This window comes from Rattus rattus, chromosome 12 (genome assembly GCF_011064425.1).
Source record: "Rattus rattus isolate New Zealand chromosome 12, Rrattus_CSIRO_v1, whole genome shotgun sequence".
NCBI classification, from domain to species: Eukaryota; Metazoa; Chordata; class Mammalia; order Rodentia; family Muridae; genus Rattus; species Rattus rattus.
This window is the reverse complement of record NC_046165.1, coordinates 14,883,784-14,901,816: the sequence shown is the minus strand read 5'-3', so window position 1 is coordinate 14,901,816 and position 18,033 is coordinate 14,883,784.

Below are 18,033 nucleotides of genomic sequence, written 5' to 3'. Positions count from 1 at the left end.
ACTCCAGAGAAACCACCTTAAAAATCTATCAAAAGATATATATTTTACAGAACAAACTTTTCCTTATTGTTCTGTGTCTCTAGGTTATATTGTTCAGGGTCTTTGCTGTGAATGACTATGAGGCAACACGCTTTACATTTCAGTATTCAACTTCTAGAACATGCACTTCTTCTAGATTTCTGTATTTCCCTCCAGCTAGTTTTCACAAAGTTTCTATGGCTTAAGTTTACATCTAAATATGATGGATGCTAAATGAACAATAATAGCTCTTCACCACTCATCACGTAGTATCTAGAATACTCTGAATACTTGCCTTGTGCACATTTTCCTACTTGGCTGCACATTCACGCTTGAAATTCTCTCCACATGTCACAGTTGTGTATCATACAAACTCATTTCTTCTCCTTTAGTTGGGTAAATACAACTGCAAAATGCATTCTTCAATTTCCTCTTGCTATACTTCCATATCATGACTAAAAACTCCTAAAGAGATCCTTTTCGTTTGTTTTGTTTTTGAGATATAGTATCACTATTACATAACTCTGGCTAACCGAAGTTCTTTATGTAGACCTAGTTTGCTTCAAACTCACAGTGATCCACCAGCCTCTGCTTCTGAGTACTGGGAGTAAAATGGGTTTCACCAAACTCTGCCTAAATAGTCTTCTTCGATCTTTTCCATTTACATATCCACAAATTAGATTGCTACATGTTATATTCTTTTAGATGGATATTAAGTATGATAATAATAATGATTCAAAGTTCCTGTATCATGCTCCTGTGAGTAAATATCATTATTGATAATTTACAGTTTTAAAGAATGGGACTCAAACAGGTAAGACATTTTCCACCTCTCTTATATTTTATATTTTATTCTATTGTATTTATTTATTTATTTTTATAATCCTTCATAAATAGTCTTTTCAGTTGCAAGTTGACCTGGAAAGAGTCTAGTTTGGATAATGAACTCATGCTAACATCATACTGAAAAGCATGTCTGTATCTTTCTACACCTTTAAAAGTTAGAAGAGTATAAAATTCAAACAATCATCTAAATGCAGCATTACACTTAAAACAAGTAAAAGATGCCTACACTCTCAACAAAGCGAAATGTGACAGTAATGGGTGATAGAGATACTCATATTGGGCTGCAGAGATGGTTCAGCCGTTAAAGGCTAGGCTCACAACCAAAAATATAAGAGATATTCACGTTAAGTGGTCGGTTTGATTGTACGTTCACGTATCCAACCAATGAGATCCATGGTCTCCACATAGAACCTTCTAGACCAAAGTTACAGTACCAAGCAATTATTTCCCCTTTTGATGCTGGCCATCTTATTTGATAGATTTTGCTTACCACCCAAGCCCAAGAAACATTTAGAAAATGAGTAAAGAAGGATCTAGAGATGTGGAAGGATTATCTGACCATAGCAAGGAGTTTTGGACATGACAGGACAGTGGGTACTGTTGCCTTCACAGAACCTCACCAGAACAAGCCATTGGATGCTCTAACAAAGTACAGGGAAGGTTCATGATCCCCACCCCTACTCAAGTTCCATTAGCAATTGATGGGGGTTTGTTGGAGCAGAGTGAGGCCACTTTCTTTTAAATATTGGGTCCCTGGTAACTTGAACATGATTCAGTGGATGTTCCCATTCCCACAAGTACATGGGCGATGCAAACAGACCTCCATACCTTATAAAAATGGAAGAAAAGTGGACATGAAGTTGCAAAGAGCTAGGAAGGTATAAGGACAAATTCTGAAATAAGAAAGTGACAAATTTTAAGCACTGAATTCTGTGTATTCAAAAAAAGTATATAGACAGTAGTTTAGTCTTTGAAGTTAAAATGTGAAGACATTAAAAAAAAATGAGTGTCACTTTGAATAGACTTGGAATACCTTTACTTAACATAGCTATTAAAATAAAGTGTTGAATCAAAAGCATGTGGGAACATTTACATCTCTATTTTGAAATTATTTGCAAAATATGGAGCATTAAATAATAAGAATTTTTATCAGAGTTGTCTACTTAATGAAAGAGAAATAACTTGTAAAACTTAAAACGTCAACGTGTAAATTAATAATGTGTGATGTATAAATGAAAGCCCTGAAAGTAAAATCAGTTCTCATGAATTGGTCAAGGAGCACCGAACAGAATATGTCTGAATAAGATGGCATTAAGGTTATAAGCAGCACTCAGCAGTTACAAAAGATTTCACACCGAGAACACAGAAATCTAAAATTAAGAACCATGCACTCGGAAATCCTAAGTAGATCCATGCACATTTAGGGAGGATTCTAGATCACAGAGGTGTATCACAAGACTAGGAAATGGGGCTGTACCTTTACAGTGAAGGGACTTTTGTGCTAGGGGAAATTTGAATTTCATTCTGAAGCACTCAGTTGTTTTGTGACATCATGTCAGAAAATGGCATATTTTTCAAATGTGCTTATATAAAACTCTGGCCAATCTAGAGCTCCCAAGGAGCAAAACCGGGCTCAGGTTGAGGATCTACTAGCTTCACTTGCAGAACCCCGGATGCTGCAGGTACTTCGGGCAGGAAATACAGTTCATTAAATTCTGCCTGAAGGGTTCCTGAAACTATGTCGACAGATGTTAAAGCAACACAGTGTGCTGAGACAAATGATGAATTCGGTTCAGATTGTAAAAATGTCAAAATAGTCAACGTCAGTGAGCAAAGCATAGCTGTGTATGCGAACTTTATACAAATAGCGATAACAAAATTAAAATAATAATAATATGTGAATATACTGCTTTGTAAAGTTTTTCTAACTTCTGCCATTATGCATTAGCATATTTTGATAGCCTTTAGAAACAATCTATAAAGTGTGAAATAGTTTATTTTAAAATAATATTCTTTTTAAAGAGTATAATGTAGAAAACTTAGGTAAACATGTAACATTTTCTATTATTTACTGTAAAACATAATATTTATTGTTATAAAAATCATAAAAATATGACCACAGACTAGATGCTGTCAATTATCTACACTGATGTTTATGGTTACTTTTTGTTTGATGTAAGAAAAATGAGTAAGAGATGATTTTGTGACTTGAACAGGAAAATCAGAATTTGAATAGAAAAGTGCTATTCTAGGGCATGAGCAAAAGTAATAATGGAGAATTATGTTCCCAGACAATTCAAGATTACATCACTTAGAATCCTGAAACGTTCACAGCTATACAGGGCACTGGTGCTTTGTGAAGAACTTTTTCTCTTCCCTTCCTTCCTTCCTTCCTTCCTCCTTCCTTCCTTCCTTCCTTCCTTCCTTCCTTCCTTCCTTCTTTCCTCGCTATCTTCCTTCCCCTCTCTCCCTGGCTCCCTCCCTTTTTATCCTTCATTTTTTTTCTCTTACTTCCCTCGCTCCCCACTGATCCATCCATCTTCTTCTGATTTCTGTTTGCTTTGGTTTTCTAATAAAGAACAGGAAAGAGGTGGTCACTTTAATGTGGTCATATTCAGAAGAGAGACTGGGACATTCGGTGAACTTTTACAATCCAACTTTCAGGTCCTGACTTGAGATTAAAGTTTAAAGAGCCCTAAGAACATACAACTGAGGACATCCCCATCTAGGCAGTCCAAGGGAAGGTATAATGGTGATTACCCAAAATCCATCATTATCTCATCCTGTGAGGTGTCTGACATAGCTCTCTAGGAAACAAGTCAGCCCACGATCAAGGTCTTTCCCCAAACATGAAATTTCTAGGGGAATTCTCATTTCTCTGGGTGTGGGTCAGTTATTAGAATAATTTAACAGACTGAGAGACACAATTATTTCCTTAGAATATATTCATTTCTGGCAGGCCCATTGCAATTCATCACTTTTTGATGTTTTAACACCTTAATCTTGAGATAGCATACGTATATTATGAAACTACTGAAATAACAAAAGGATAAATAGGCATTCCACTTAGAAGACATTCAGTTAATTCCAGGTAAACATGCGTGAGAACTTGTTAAGCCTGAGTCTCATGATGATAAAGACCAAATACATGATTTGTCCAATTATAAGAAGCTGGATTTTGGGGTGCTCCTGGGACTGGCCAATCAGCTGCCTCTCCCTAAGTCAGAATGTGAGAGAGCAACAGCTGTTGCTGGTTTCTTGAAGGACCTTTAATAGGAGAGAAGATATTCACAAAAGCTGGAGATCTGTCTGTTATACATTGTTGAAAGATAGGATGCAAGGGTGGAAACAAGGACAAAGACATTCATCATCTGAATGGTGTTACACACAGTTTACATCAGCTGTAAGAAATAAGCTCTTAATTACAAACAGACCTTAAGTTACAGTCCTTAATATAGGACAAACAAGAATTTATTCTTTAACTAGGATTTAGCACAAGACAAAAAGAAATCTTTATTACAAATACATACCTTAACTTGCCAGGTATTAACATAGGATAAACATGAACTTGTATTTAACTGTCTCAACTGCAATCAAAAATTTTTAAACTGAAAACTATATTGCTCTGGTTTTATTCTCAGAACCCTTTTGTCATTAAGTTCCTAGTCTTTGGTTAATTTAGGAAGGGTCTGCAGTTAGTTCCTTATTACTTAGTATTTCAACCTCATACATTCTATACTGCTAAGGTATTTGGCAAACTCTAATTTAGAATGAACAAAAGAACTTAACAAATATTTAGTTAATTTTAATTTATATATCTTCATGAGCTTAAAATATAAATACAACTCATACGCCATATGTGAGAGGTGTGTGTGTGTGTTTGTGTGAGTGTGTGAATGTGTGAGTGTGTGTGTGTGTATTTGTGTGTGTGAGTGTGTGTGTGTATTTGTGTGTGTTTGTGTGAGTGTGTGAATGTGTGAGTGTGTGTGTGTGTGTGTGTGTGTGTGTTATCAAGACTGTGTAACTCTTAACACTGTTTTCTCTTCTAGGTCAAAATATGGTTCAACGAAAATCATGCATTACACTAGGTAAAGATAATTTTTCTCCAGTGACTACAGAACTCTATGAGCTCTCCAGGCTATTCACAAATACAAAATTCCTTTGAGTATCCATTCCCCTATTTTTGTAACTATAAGTCAATAGGGAGATGTGATTCGTTTAGTTGATCATATTTTATTGATTCTAAAAGAATGTGATAGCTAATCCTGTTTCTGAGAAACAGCATCAAAATATTTTTCCAGTTATGAGCAAATGAATTGAAATTGGGCATGAAACTAATTGTGGTAACTTAAAAAATTCTGGAATAAATTATTCTGAGTAGCCACAGACGTCTGAACCTCATTGACCTTCTGTTTTGAGCTTTCTTGCCTTTCTCCTGTCTTTCCCAGGAGGGAAAACACAGACATGTGGAGAGCTCGAGTTCCTAAGTGCCTTATTTTATGTGTGATACAACAAGGGCTCTAGTCTGTATTTAATAGCTCGCTAACTATTTTGGACAAAATTGAGGTATTTGTCTAAGGAGAGAAATATTTTCCAATGATTACCCAGGTTTGCAGTATTGGTCTGCCCAAAAATTCTCTTGTTCATAAAATATTTTTGGTTAGTATTCTCTCTTTACCCAGATCCTTTGAAGTGCTCGAGAATTTCATTCCTTCTACCTTGTCTCCCTATATAACTAATCTCTCTCACCTCTCTCTTTCACCTCTCTTAAAAAAAGAAATAAAATAAAATGTACACATTTCAAAGTGTAAACATGAGGCTATAAACATATTTAAAGTAAACATGAACAAATGTACAAAATTACACTCTCACTTTTCCCTAATATTTGAGTTTTAGGTTGTCAAGAGTAGCATTTCTAAAAGCATACATTCCCAGAAGGACAGATTAATAGAGCTTGACAGAAGCTTAGAAAATCATCTCTGAGCATGCAGCCCCGAGGCAGCACATGTCTAACCCATCTAGGATGGTTCATTGTCTACGCCTCTCTAGAATATCTCAGGATGCAGACACCATAACCTAGGCTGCAACTTTCACACCCTGAAAGTCTAAAACTTTTACGTCACCCAGGAGAAATAGGTTAGGTTTTAACAAAAGTTTAATTTTTTTTTTGCTATTAAAATTATTTCAAGTCTACAGAATACCCTCTCCTTTCTTCTTTCTTCTTTCTTTCTCATGACTGTTTGAAGGGGAGGTATTGGAGAAAAGAAAGACAAATAGACCGAGAAGGAGGCAGAATTGGTTCCAGTGTGAAACATTGGGGAAAATAAAAGACATTTTCATCAAACAACGTGACTACACAGATAACTATGGCATTTTTTTTGATAATTGGATTCTCCCTTTTGATATTTATGCATGCAATTAATGTCTTATTATTATAAACATCTTTCAACATTCTGTAATGTGTTTTGTTTGAAATATTTCACAATCTATAAAAACTCAAATCCTTTGCATATACTAATACTTCAGTTGATCATTGTTGAACATTTTATAAGAAACAGCGAATCATCTTAAACATTGTTCTGAACAATAATGATAATCTGTGGTAAGGAAGAACCATCGTGGTTTGAATGCTAGCTGTTATTTTACAAATCTAAGGGGATTTAATATGATTATTCATTTGCTTTTATTGAATCATGAAAATAGCTTCTGCTTCTGAACAGAAATATGTGGCTTCTCTGTAGAGTCAGTTCACAGGAGAAAATGTGATAAACAAGCATGTCAGTGTTCAGCTCCTTTGATTTATTTTTAAATAAAATTTTGACATTATTATCAGGGCATTTGTTTTCTATGCTATGAAGTCTTCCCTGCTCTTTCTGCAGCATGTCTGACAATGTAATAACATTCTACAAGGCACCTTTCGTTTTCTACTATGCTATTTTTATTTCCTTCTATTTTAGTAGTGAACTACTGTTTCTACTAGGAAAATGATGGATATATACAAAACTAAAAGCAGGATTATTCTGGCAGTTGATGTTTAGAAAAATTGATCTCAAATAATTTCAGTTACATAGAAAATAACTACCAAAATTTGCCAGTCCCCAAAAGGCTAAATTCCTTTCCGGAAAAAATAAACTATAGCATTTTGAAATAAGCATTTGTAAACAAATGACTCACATGTATTCTTTTGTGCCAATAACATAGCAAAGTGGATATAATTATGGAATTGGTAAAAATATTTCTCTTGTAGGTTTTGTGTCTAAGTAAGATTATGTAAAACCCTTTTATTGATGTGTAAATTTTGTATGTGGAAACAGGGAACAGCAGGTTTCTTTCTCCCTGCTTATAGAAGCCAAGAAGTAAAATGTAATCAGTTTCAGTGTGATAGGTTAAAATAAGGTTAAATTTTCTGACAACACTAGTTTAAAATAACATTATTCCTATGAAACTGTTAAATTGCTTTTTAAGATAGTTAGGATTTTTACCACATATGATTTAACACATTTTAGTCTAGTCTGTGAAATGTTTCTACTTTTTTCTCTTTAATAGTCTTTTAACAGATGCATATTGTCACAAAGTCTGTCTCTTTGTTATACAAGGGACTAATGAACACCCTGTGGTAAAACATTTCATACAAGTAAATAAAAGAACAATAAACTTTAAAATAAGAACTTAAAAACCATACAAGATTATCTCATCACTGAAGGGTCAACCTAAACTTTTTTAAATTTTATTTTTCTTGGATATTTTTGTATTTATATTTAAAGTATTATCCCTTTCAGTACTCTCCCATACCACCTCCTCATTGTCCTGCTTCTATGAGGAAGCTACCACACCCACTCACCCACTCCCACCTGAGCGTCCTGGAATTCTCCTACATTGGGGAAATGAGCCTTCACAGGACCAAGGGCTGTTCTTTCTATTGATGCTGGACTATGCCATCCTCTGCTACATATGCAGCTGGAGCCATGGGTCCCTCCATGTGTACTCATTGGTTGGTGCTTTAGTCCCTGAGAGCTCTGGTGGGGTCTGGTTGGTTGATATTGTTTTCTCCTTATGGTGTTGCAAACCTCTTCATCTCTATCAGTCCTTTCTCTAACTCCTCCACTGGGTTCAGTCCAATGGTTAGCCCCGAGCATCCCCATCTGTATCACTAGGGCTCTGGCAAAGCCTCTCAAGGCTCACCCATATCTGGCTCCTGTCAACAAGCACTTCTTGGCATCAGCAATAGTGCCTGGGTTTGGTGGCTGCATATGGGATGGATCTTCATGTGGAGCATTCTCTGGATGACTTTTCCTTCAGTCCCTGCTCCACTCTTTGTCCCTGTATTTCCTCCCGTGAGTAATTTGTTCTCCCTTCTAAGAAGGAATGAAGAATCCACATTTTGGTCTTCCTTCTTCTTGAGCTTCATATAATTTTTCAATTTTCTATTAGGTATTTCAATCGGCATCCTCAACTTTTAAGCTGCACAATCTCATTCAGAAGTATGTATATTCATTGCTTCATTATATATTCACTGATCTTACATTGAGGAAATTCCTCCATGAGATCTAGCTTTAAGACATTTTCTCAACTAGTGATCAAATGTGGAGGGCCCAGGCCATTGTGAGTGGTGTTATCCCTGGGCTGGTAGCCCTGGGTTCTACAAGAAAGCAAGCTGAGCAAGCCAGGGGAAGCAATCCAGTAAATAGCACTCCTCCATGGCCTCTGCATCAGCTCCTACCTCCAGGTTTCTGCCCTGTGTGAGGTCCTGATTTCCTTTGGTGATGAACAACAATATGGAAGTGATAACTGACTAAACCCTTACCTTTCCCCTCCCCCAATAACATAGCAAATTTATAACAACATAATAACATACTCCATAAAATTAATATAATTATAAACGTCTGAGTTTTATTAAAACAAACAAAAAACTATTATCTTATGATCTAGTCAATGAAATTGGGAGTCAAAAGACTCTTATTAATGTTGTTTAAGTTGATATCCATGGAACAGCTTTAATGAACAGGGTATACTGGGATATATGCATGTTTCTTCAAACTGATCTGGGCTTAAATGTAATTCAATGAACTATATTGCTTAACATGTGCAAAGATTACGTCTAATACACAATAACACCTTATCATTAGAGTGCCTATTTTAATTCAGGGTGTATACTAAAAACTTCAGTGAACTACATTCTTTAGGAACACAAAAGCTGCATGACAAATACAGAGGAGAATGTTAGCAACAAACCATTAAAATGAGAACAGGGTCCCCATTGGAGAAGTTAGAGAAAGGATTGAAGGAGCTGAAGGGGCTAGCAACCCCATAAGAACAACAGTACCAACCAATCAGAGTTCTCAGGGACTAAACCACTACCCAAAGACTACACATGGACTGACTCCTGGCTCCAGCTGCATATGTAGCAGAGGAAGGCCATGTTGGGTACCAATGGGAGAAGCCCTTGATCCTGCCAAGGCTGGACCAAACAGTGTAGGGAAATGTCGTTGGGGGGATCGTAAGGGAGGGTGGTTGGGAGGGGGAACACCCTTATGGTGGAGGGAGATGGGATTAGATAGGGGGCTTATGGACAGGAAACTGGAAAAGAGAATAATATTTGAAATGTAAATAAAAAATATCCAATAATTAAAAAAAGCTAAGATTTTCTGTTACATCAATGCAAATTTAGATCTATATTTTCAGTAGGAATGCACAATAGAAGAATATGTAAGGTTTGCAAGAGGGTACAAGAAGATAAGAAAATGCAACTGATAGAAATATGAAAAATCAATGATGTTTACTATTGAAACAAAACTGAGTGCATATGCTAAAAAAAAAGTCTCAAATAAAATTCTTATGAGGGGCTGATTCTTGGTTTACGGGGGAACAACCAAGAGAAATAAGATCAGTGAATATGATTAGGAAAAGCATTAACATCTAATCTATGCCATGTGTTCAGGGATTTACATTGAGGTTAATTATAAATGTTGATAGACATAAACAATGTGAAACCATGACATTTATTAACAAGATGGAAAAATATATCATGCTAGAACACATAGTTTCAGGGACAAAGGAATGGCTCTGTGGTTAAGAGGATCAGTTGTTCTTGCAGAAGACATAGAATTAATGCCCAGTACACACGTGGTGGTTCACAACCATTCTCAACTCCATTTCCAAGGAGTGTGCTCTCCTGTGAGCTCTGCAGGCATAAAACACACATAAAGGCCAAATATACATTGAAATAAAATAACTAACTCTGATACAAAAACACTTTGAAAACTGGATTTAATCTAAATACATGGAGAAAGCACTTAGTGAATTAGAAAAACGAAAGACACATATATTTAGTGCCAATTCCTTTTTTTTTTTTTTTTTTTTTTTCATGACATTGTAGACCAAACCTGATCTTGTGATCAAGCTTGCTGGAAATGTAATGGTTTTAGTTTAGCAAAACTCTTTTTAATGACAGGTTCTCCTTCTGTGTTTCACTTCTGAACTGCAAAATCATGTATTAATGTATGAAGTTATGAAACCATGAAGATGCACTGAAAAATATTTGGTGTTGTGGGTACAATGAAAGTTAAGATGGAAAATTTAAACTCTTCTGAAATGTATAGTATTATTTACTTTTCACTAAAAAAAAAAGAGGTAAAAATTTGTGCTGGAAAAAATTGAGGTTGATATAAAAATATATATGGCATACTGTAATTACAGAAATATTTGAAAGTGGGAAGGTATTTTTTTGATGTTTTATTTTCCCCCAATTATTCAAAATAGAAAGCAAGAATATCAAATGACAGAATTATGATTTAAAATCACCTTGAAATCAAAACAGAACTGTAAAATTGATAGATTTAAATTATGAAACACACTTTCATCTGGTTTTGTGCCTTTTATTTTTAATTGTTCTTTGCCCACCCTGAGATGTTCACTTTTTTCTGCATGTCCATGACTGTTCACAGCAGCACTATGAATATGGACCTAAAGATTATAGCTGGATTTTAATGATTAGGAAAATTCGTATAAATGAAGATCTGCAAATAATTAAAATTGACTCCAAGAAGCAAACCCAATTTTCATTAACCACAGATATTGAAGAAACCAACAGAGCAAAGAATGGGCTTAATACAAAGGGCTCTGTGGTTGAGCCTCTTACTTTCCTGGCATTGCATTCAGAAGTGCAGGCAAGCCAGGGCAGCTATATCGGCAGGAAGTAACACCTGAGACCACTGCTTGCCTTGTCTCATACTGCAGTGGGAAGAGCCTCATGAAGTTTCCCTGTGTCTCCTGAGTTTCTCCCTTTGCATCAAGGTAGCATTGACATGTCACATCTCCTGAGCTTGCTCTGATTGTCACTTAAGCTGCCCTGCTTTAATATTCTGATGCTCCTGTTCAACCTAGAGGAGAAAAAATAGGCACCCCTCTTTTGATTTTCTTCCTCTATTTTACGGACAATGACAGAAATAATCATTGAATTTCATTTGCAAGGGGAAAAGAGCAAACCTTTGTTGAGGGTCAATAAGTACAGTCAATTTTAATTATTGCTAGGAGGTGTGTGCTTTCAATTCCCTTCATTCAATCAAAAATATTGAATCTTTGGTTTTGAAATACCCGTCAAGGATCTTTCCCACTTTTCCTCAAAATGCACATCGATCAACTAGTAAATTTGTGTTCTCGTGTCTTACTACTTAAGACATAGATAGATAGATAGATAACATCCATCATTAATTCACTAATGTTGAGTGTATGACTAAATAAAATTTACTTAGCACAACTGTCTTTGCATTTTTTAATAAAATCAAGTCCCCCCCCACACACATTTTTTAGTAACACAAACAGTAACTGTACTGGGAGGCATTTTAATTAAAAAAAAAAATCAATCATGAAGGAAAACAAACATAGCTGGAAAAAAAAATAGTCCAGCCGAGGAGGAAAGGGAAGAACTCATTTAGAGAATGTGCTGAAATAAGCGTAAACCCGGCCACACTGAACTGTGCGCATGCTCAGTGAATACTGAAATGCTTCACTCTTCCCTAAACAGCCATGGTTATTTTCAAAGGCACTATGAATATTAGCCTAAAGGTTATACCTATATTCTAGTTAGTGAGAGAATTTATACAAATATCGGTAAATAATTATAATTGATTACACCACATAAAATTTGTCTGCTCTTAAACCGGAAGTTAGGGGATATTCTTGAAAGGCAGCATAGAAACAAAATTGATTGAATATTAGATTCCCAGCCTTATTTGCTGCTGTATGCACTGCAAAGTTCACATTAGGAAAATGATATAAGGTCAAATAGAAAATGTCAAACTCTTACTTTGGTGATTTTCATCGATCATATCTCCGACTTTTTCTTAAGTTACACTTTACTAAATGTGCAATGAATCGACATGAATGGAATTTATTAATCAGCATTTACTTTGATAAGAGAATTCACTAATTCACTAATGCAATGTTTAAAGAGATCTAGGTTCACAAAAATATAAAAGAGATCTAAGTTCTAGACAAATGCAAAAATGAAAACAGTATAAGAGGGTTTTAAAAGCCTACACAATGTCATGTATAAGGATATATTCCTGAAATGAGAGCACTAGGAGATGGAAGGAAAATGTAATGATTCTATGACCAACCTTGGCTACTTATGGAATTAGAAAATACTATGAACTACATAAGACCATGTCTTAAAAGAAACTGTCAACAATTCAAAGTCTACACCAATAAAATAAAGCTTTTTTTATATGTCTTTGTAAACTGTTTTGTTAGTCTCCTGTAGAGTAGTTAACGTTTTAATTCTCATCCGAGTCAGGGAAATCATAAGATCACATGGAAATCCTTCTTAGAGAGAATAATCTATCAATTATTTTATTTTAGAAAAGTTGTCTATTAGATTTTATCCATTTGTAAAATGTTCATTAGGATTACAAAAATATAACAATCCCAGGGAAATTGTTGCATACGCTAATTGTGGAACTCTGCAGTTCTTTAAAAGATCTTTTAAAAAATCAATATTTAATTAACAGAAAGTGCAGCAGAGTTTTGAATAATCAAATAGAATATGCATTTTACATAATTAAACATTTTATGTTTAAGTATAGATTTTTAAGTGACCATAATTTCACAAAAACATATCTGGCCTTCTGAAATTGTAATGACAATAGAAATATTGCTTTTGTAACAAAAATGCATTAATGAGTCAAGAAAATTAAGCCCTTTAATCCTTCCCCTTCAAATGCAATTTATTATGGACTAATGTAAGATTGCAGTTAGAATTATTGTCTTTTCTGTTAAAAGTTATATTCTCATTATGTTGCATAGAAAACCAGTCCAGTGCTGTCTTCAAAACACTACTGTCCAATGACCTGTAAGATCTGTAGCTGATATACTCTGTTTTCATAGCGCCACAGGCTTGCAACTCAGATTTATTTTCTGACACTATGATCTTGCTTTTTTGAGATAGCCCATAAAACAAGAATGTGCTATGCCTGAACAGCAGTTAGCACAGAAAAATCATGCCTCAGTACCTAACTCAAAACCCAGGAAGCTCCCAGAGACTGTGCCACTAACCAGGAGCATACATGGCTGGTCCAAAAGCCTTGGCACATATGCAGCAGAGGTCTACCTTGTCAGGCCTTAGTGGGAGAAGATGCGTTTAATCCTAGAGAGACTTGAAGCCCAAGGGAAGGGGAAGGCCTGCTGGGGTCAGGGAATCACCCTCTCAGAGGAAAGGAGAGAAGGGACTGTGGGGGCGATGACTGGAATGCAAATAAATAATATAATTTAAACTAAAGAAATAGGAACAAAAGTTAGGAAATATCCAGAAGTATTAAGGTTGTTAAAATACCAATATTTATTGGCATTGTAAGCTAAAGTCCATATTGTTAGAACTATATGGACTCTTACTCACACAGCTAGCTAGGTACTGAAATTGGAAACCAGTATGTCTTCCTAATCAGGACCTTTCTACCCTGAAGGAGGAGCACCCTGGAGTCAATGGTACAAGCCATTTATTACTAAGCTGTTGAATTAACAATTTTAAGGCTTCATTTATTGATACATGAATGTAATGAATGGCTGCACTGACAAAACGCAAACTTATTAATTTTTACAATGAATAATAAATGCCTCATCAGCAAAACCAATGGTTGCAAAATAAAACAAGTGGATAAACAGGTACTTATTGTCTTTGCACATCTCATTAAAAGTCTGAATTACCTGGCATTCTGTGGCTTAAGACAATACTCTAGAATAGTGACTCTAAATCAACACTAGGCTATTTGTTTATTGAAGGGTGTTAGTAATTCATAGTACTCTGGCCTCAATCTTGAATATGCTGGAATAGCAGGCATGTACCATCATTCTGTACCCAGAACTGGCTTTCTAAAGCAGATTTCTCCAGAGCATTTATGGTAGCTGGGTGTTAGGACATAAATTCTTGCACTGATCTCTGCTGAATATGCAAAACGTGGGCATCCTAACTACAGGTGGTATCTTACAAAGGACAGTACATAATTTTCAGAGGTTATTAGATATAATACATAAATATTTTTGCGCATTTTGGTGAAGAAAATTTGACAACAGCTTCTAGGCTTAGATTTTTTTTTTTTTTTGAAGAATGTTTTATTTAGGGTTCTTAAGCACTCCAACTATCCTTCTAGCTCACCAAATGAAGATAAGGGAGAAAGATGGCTAATAGGATAAGAGGCTTGTGGATTTGTTTAGAATTCGTTTTTGGGGGGAGATTCCAAACTATCTTCCTTGTCAGGATACCAGCAACTCAGTCCAAGCGCAAACAATTTCCAAACATGAATCAGTAGCAGTGGCTCCATCCTACAGAAACCACAAAGCTCCCTCTAATTAGCATGAGTCAGCAGAAGAGGCAAGAACCAGACGGGATACCATGAGAAGTTCTTTGGTGTGATTCTCTCTACCAAGTGAAGACCAGTGAAAGCTAGGGAACAGCCAAGGGTTGGAAGGCTAGTGAAGAAAAGCGAAGCATTTCGGCATGTGTAGGAGTGATTTCTCACTGTTTATGGGGTTGCATTTATACTCTTTCCAAATACCATGTGCGCTCTACAGTGTCTGCCCCAGTGAAACATCACATGTCCTCTCTTGTGTTTGCTTCAGAAATACATCCTCTCATGTATCTGTTTCAGCAAAACTTTCACAAGACAGCTTCCAGGAAAACATCATGTGATACAACTCAGTCTTCAAAGACACCAGAAATTTTCACTTCAATAGCCTATGAATATATAAGAATTGTTACTAAAACTAAAACTTCATTTTATACAAACTTAAGGAACCAAAAATTAAAAAAAAAATAAAATTTGATAGAAAGAAAGATGCTCTCATAAAAAGGTCACCCTAGAATTGTGAAAGTAAGCATTATTTTTATAAGAAGGTTATTATGTTTTTATAAGGAACTTAAGCAACAAAGCAGACTTGGCCAATATATTTCTGGAATGATGACTATGTATATATAACTTAAATGATTCAGTAGAGAGAGAGGACTAGGACACCTTTAGTCCAGCTCTCATTCCAGTCTGCCTATTGACAAATCCAGTCTTGTGAATTTCCAAAGATGGTAACACAGTTACTGTTGAATTCATATTTGCAAGGCCATGTCCAAAAGATCACATTTTGCAGTATTGCACTTTGCAGCATGTCGATTTTCTGGTTCTTTATCATACTGTCATCCCATTTCTTAATGATACTGACTTGCCTCCATTTCATAGTTCTATATCCATCATCACACAAAGACCTGTAGTTGAACTAAGTAATTTACAAAAGTAAACAAAGAGGCAGGAACATACAAAAGGGACAAATACTACGTAGAGTCTTCACCAGTAAGTTCTAGCATCTTTGCTACTGGAAGGTCCTCTGAACACTACCAAAAGAAAAATGTAAATGCTAACCCAGCCACAAACCCTTTGACCTAGTATGCTGCCCTGCCTTCAACATACGCTATGGTAATGGGGGCACAAATCTTGTAGCAGTAACCTATCACCATCTTATTTGACTTAGTGTCCATACTGCAAGAATAAATCCATACCTGATACTGCTTAGCTGGAAAAGTAATAGAGACTCGATTGTCCAGGAAACTGGGGTTGAACCCAGTACCACTGAGAAAAAAAAAATCAAAAACAAAGAAAAACAAAACAAACAAAAAAACATTACCTCTACTGACATTCTATTCTGCTCTTACGTATCAGTGCCTTGCTCAGCCATTATTCAAGGACCATAGTCCTGCAGCAGATCATAATAAACACAGAGACCCACACCAGATATTACTCAGAGAGTGAGAGACCTTGAAACTTCAAGTGCTAAATGTGATGTTTTCATCAAACCCTTTCCTGTAAAGATCAGGGAAACCCAGAGAAGAAGAGGCAGAAAGAGTTTAAGATGCAGAGAGGATTGAGGACAAAAACCCAAGATCCTCAAAATAAGCATGAACAAATCTCATATGAATTCACAGAGTATCAAGTAGCATGCACAGGGTGTCCTCAGGTCTATAGCAAGTCCTCTATGTATGTATATATTATAACTTTTACTTTAGTGTTTTCAGAGGATTCCAGCATGTGCTAATGCATGGGATTTTTCTTCTCTTTGTCTTGTTCACCTTTACTCTGATAGTTCTTGTTTTATCTCAGTATATTTTATTTTGTTATACTGTATGATTATCCCTTAGATTCTGATTTTATTTTTATTTTATTTTTTATTTTTTATTTTTTATTTTTTATTTTTTTTTTGGTTCTTTTTTTCGGAGCTGGGGACCGAACCCAGGGCCTTGCGCTTCCTAGGTAAGCGCTCTACCGCTGAGCTAAATCCCCAGCCCCAGATTCTGATTTTATAAGAAGAGAGAAGAAAGGAGTTGATCTTCAAGGGAGGGGAAGTAGAAAGGAGCTGGCAGAAGTAGAGGAAGTGGTTACCACAATCAGGATATATTGTGTAAGAAAAGAGTCTCATTCCAATGAATTAATTAAAACAGGAATGGAAAAATGAGTCCTGGTAGTTGACAGTGGGAGGGAGAAAAGAGAGGGTGTTACCTGAGACTAATCACAATGAGTGCGTACATATAGGAAATTGTCAGAGAACAAACTAGACAACTAAATGAATAAATGTGGGAAGAAATGAATAACCAAAGGACTAAGAAGATATATCAGCGGGTAAGTATAGTTACTGTAGAATTATAAAGAACCACTCATAAATCTGGACATTATGTCATGTGGTCCTGTTTTGTTTATGCTGTGGAGAACAGAAATAGTAGGGTTCTTGGGCTTTGGGGTTTACTGACACCCTCCAAGTTCATTAAATGGTCTTGTCACAGAGACTAATCTAGACAATATTAGGCCAGAGTGTTGAAACTCTTCCTCTGATTTCCACATATACACTAATATGCACTTGACAGCACACATTCTCATAACTCCCAACATGGAAAATATGAATAAATAAAACACAAACAAGCAAATAAAATCAATCACTACAGTATCATTTCTATGAAGATGGCCAGTAAGAAGAACCCTGGATAAGTAAATTTTTAAAATATCATCAAAGATCTACTTCTTGCTTATGTAGGTTGATTGGTGGTTCATTACTAATTATATTCTCGGCTTCATTACAGACTTGCTAGTTTCTAAATAGTGCACAAAAGGTTTATGCCTGCTTACTGCTTTTATCCACTCCATTTCAAGATCCATAGTCCTTTTAGACTCCCCATCATATTTCAGAAACTAAATCCTGGAGTGCATTCTAATGTTGCCAGTGGATGGCATAATGAAAGAAAAATGGACAGTGGCTCGATTTCAAACAATCAACTTTAAACTTATCCAGTGGGAAATATATTGAACACACTGATTAAATAAAATCAATAGAAATATTTTAAGAAATGTCTATGCATTAAATATTAATATTATATATTAATGTAATAGAAATAATAGGAAATCAAATCAAGTGTGAAGATACTGGAGGGTGGTGATTATAGTCTGACATATCCTTTTATGGTACTCCAGAGACGAAAGAGCTTATTTACTAAGTGAAGGTGATATCTGTTTTTAATAAAGGCATATACTCATTTTCTCCTTCATGTCTCCCTTCCTATACCTAGTTTTAATCACATGCATAAGTGATATCATGATATAGGGAATTCCTCATAAACACTTACTTTGAGATTCAGTTTCCCTTATG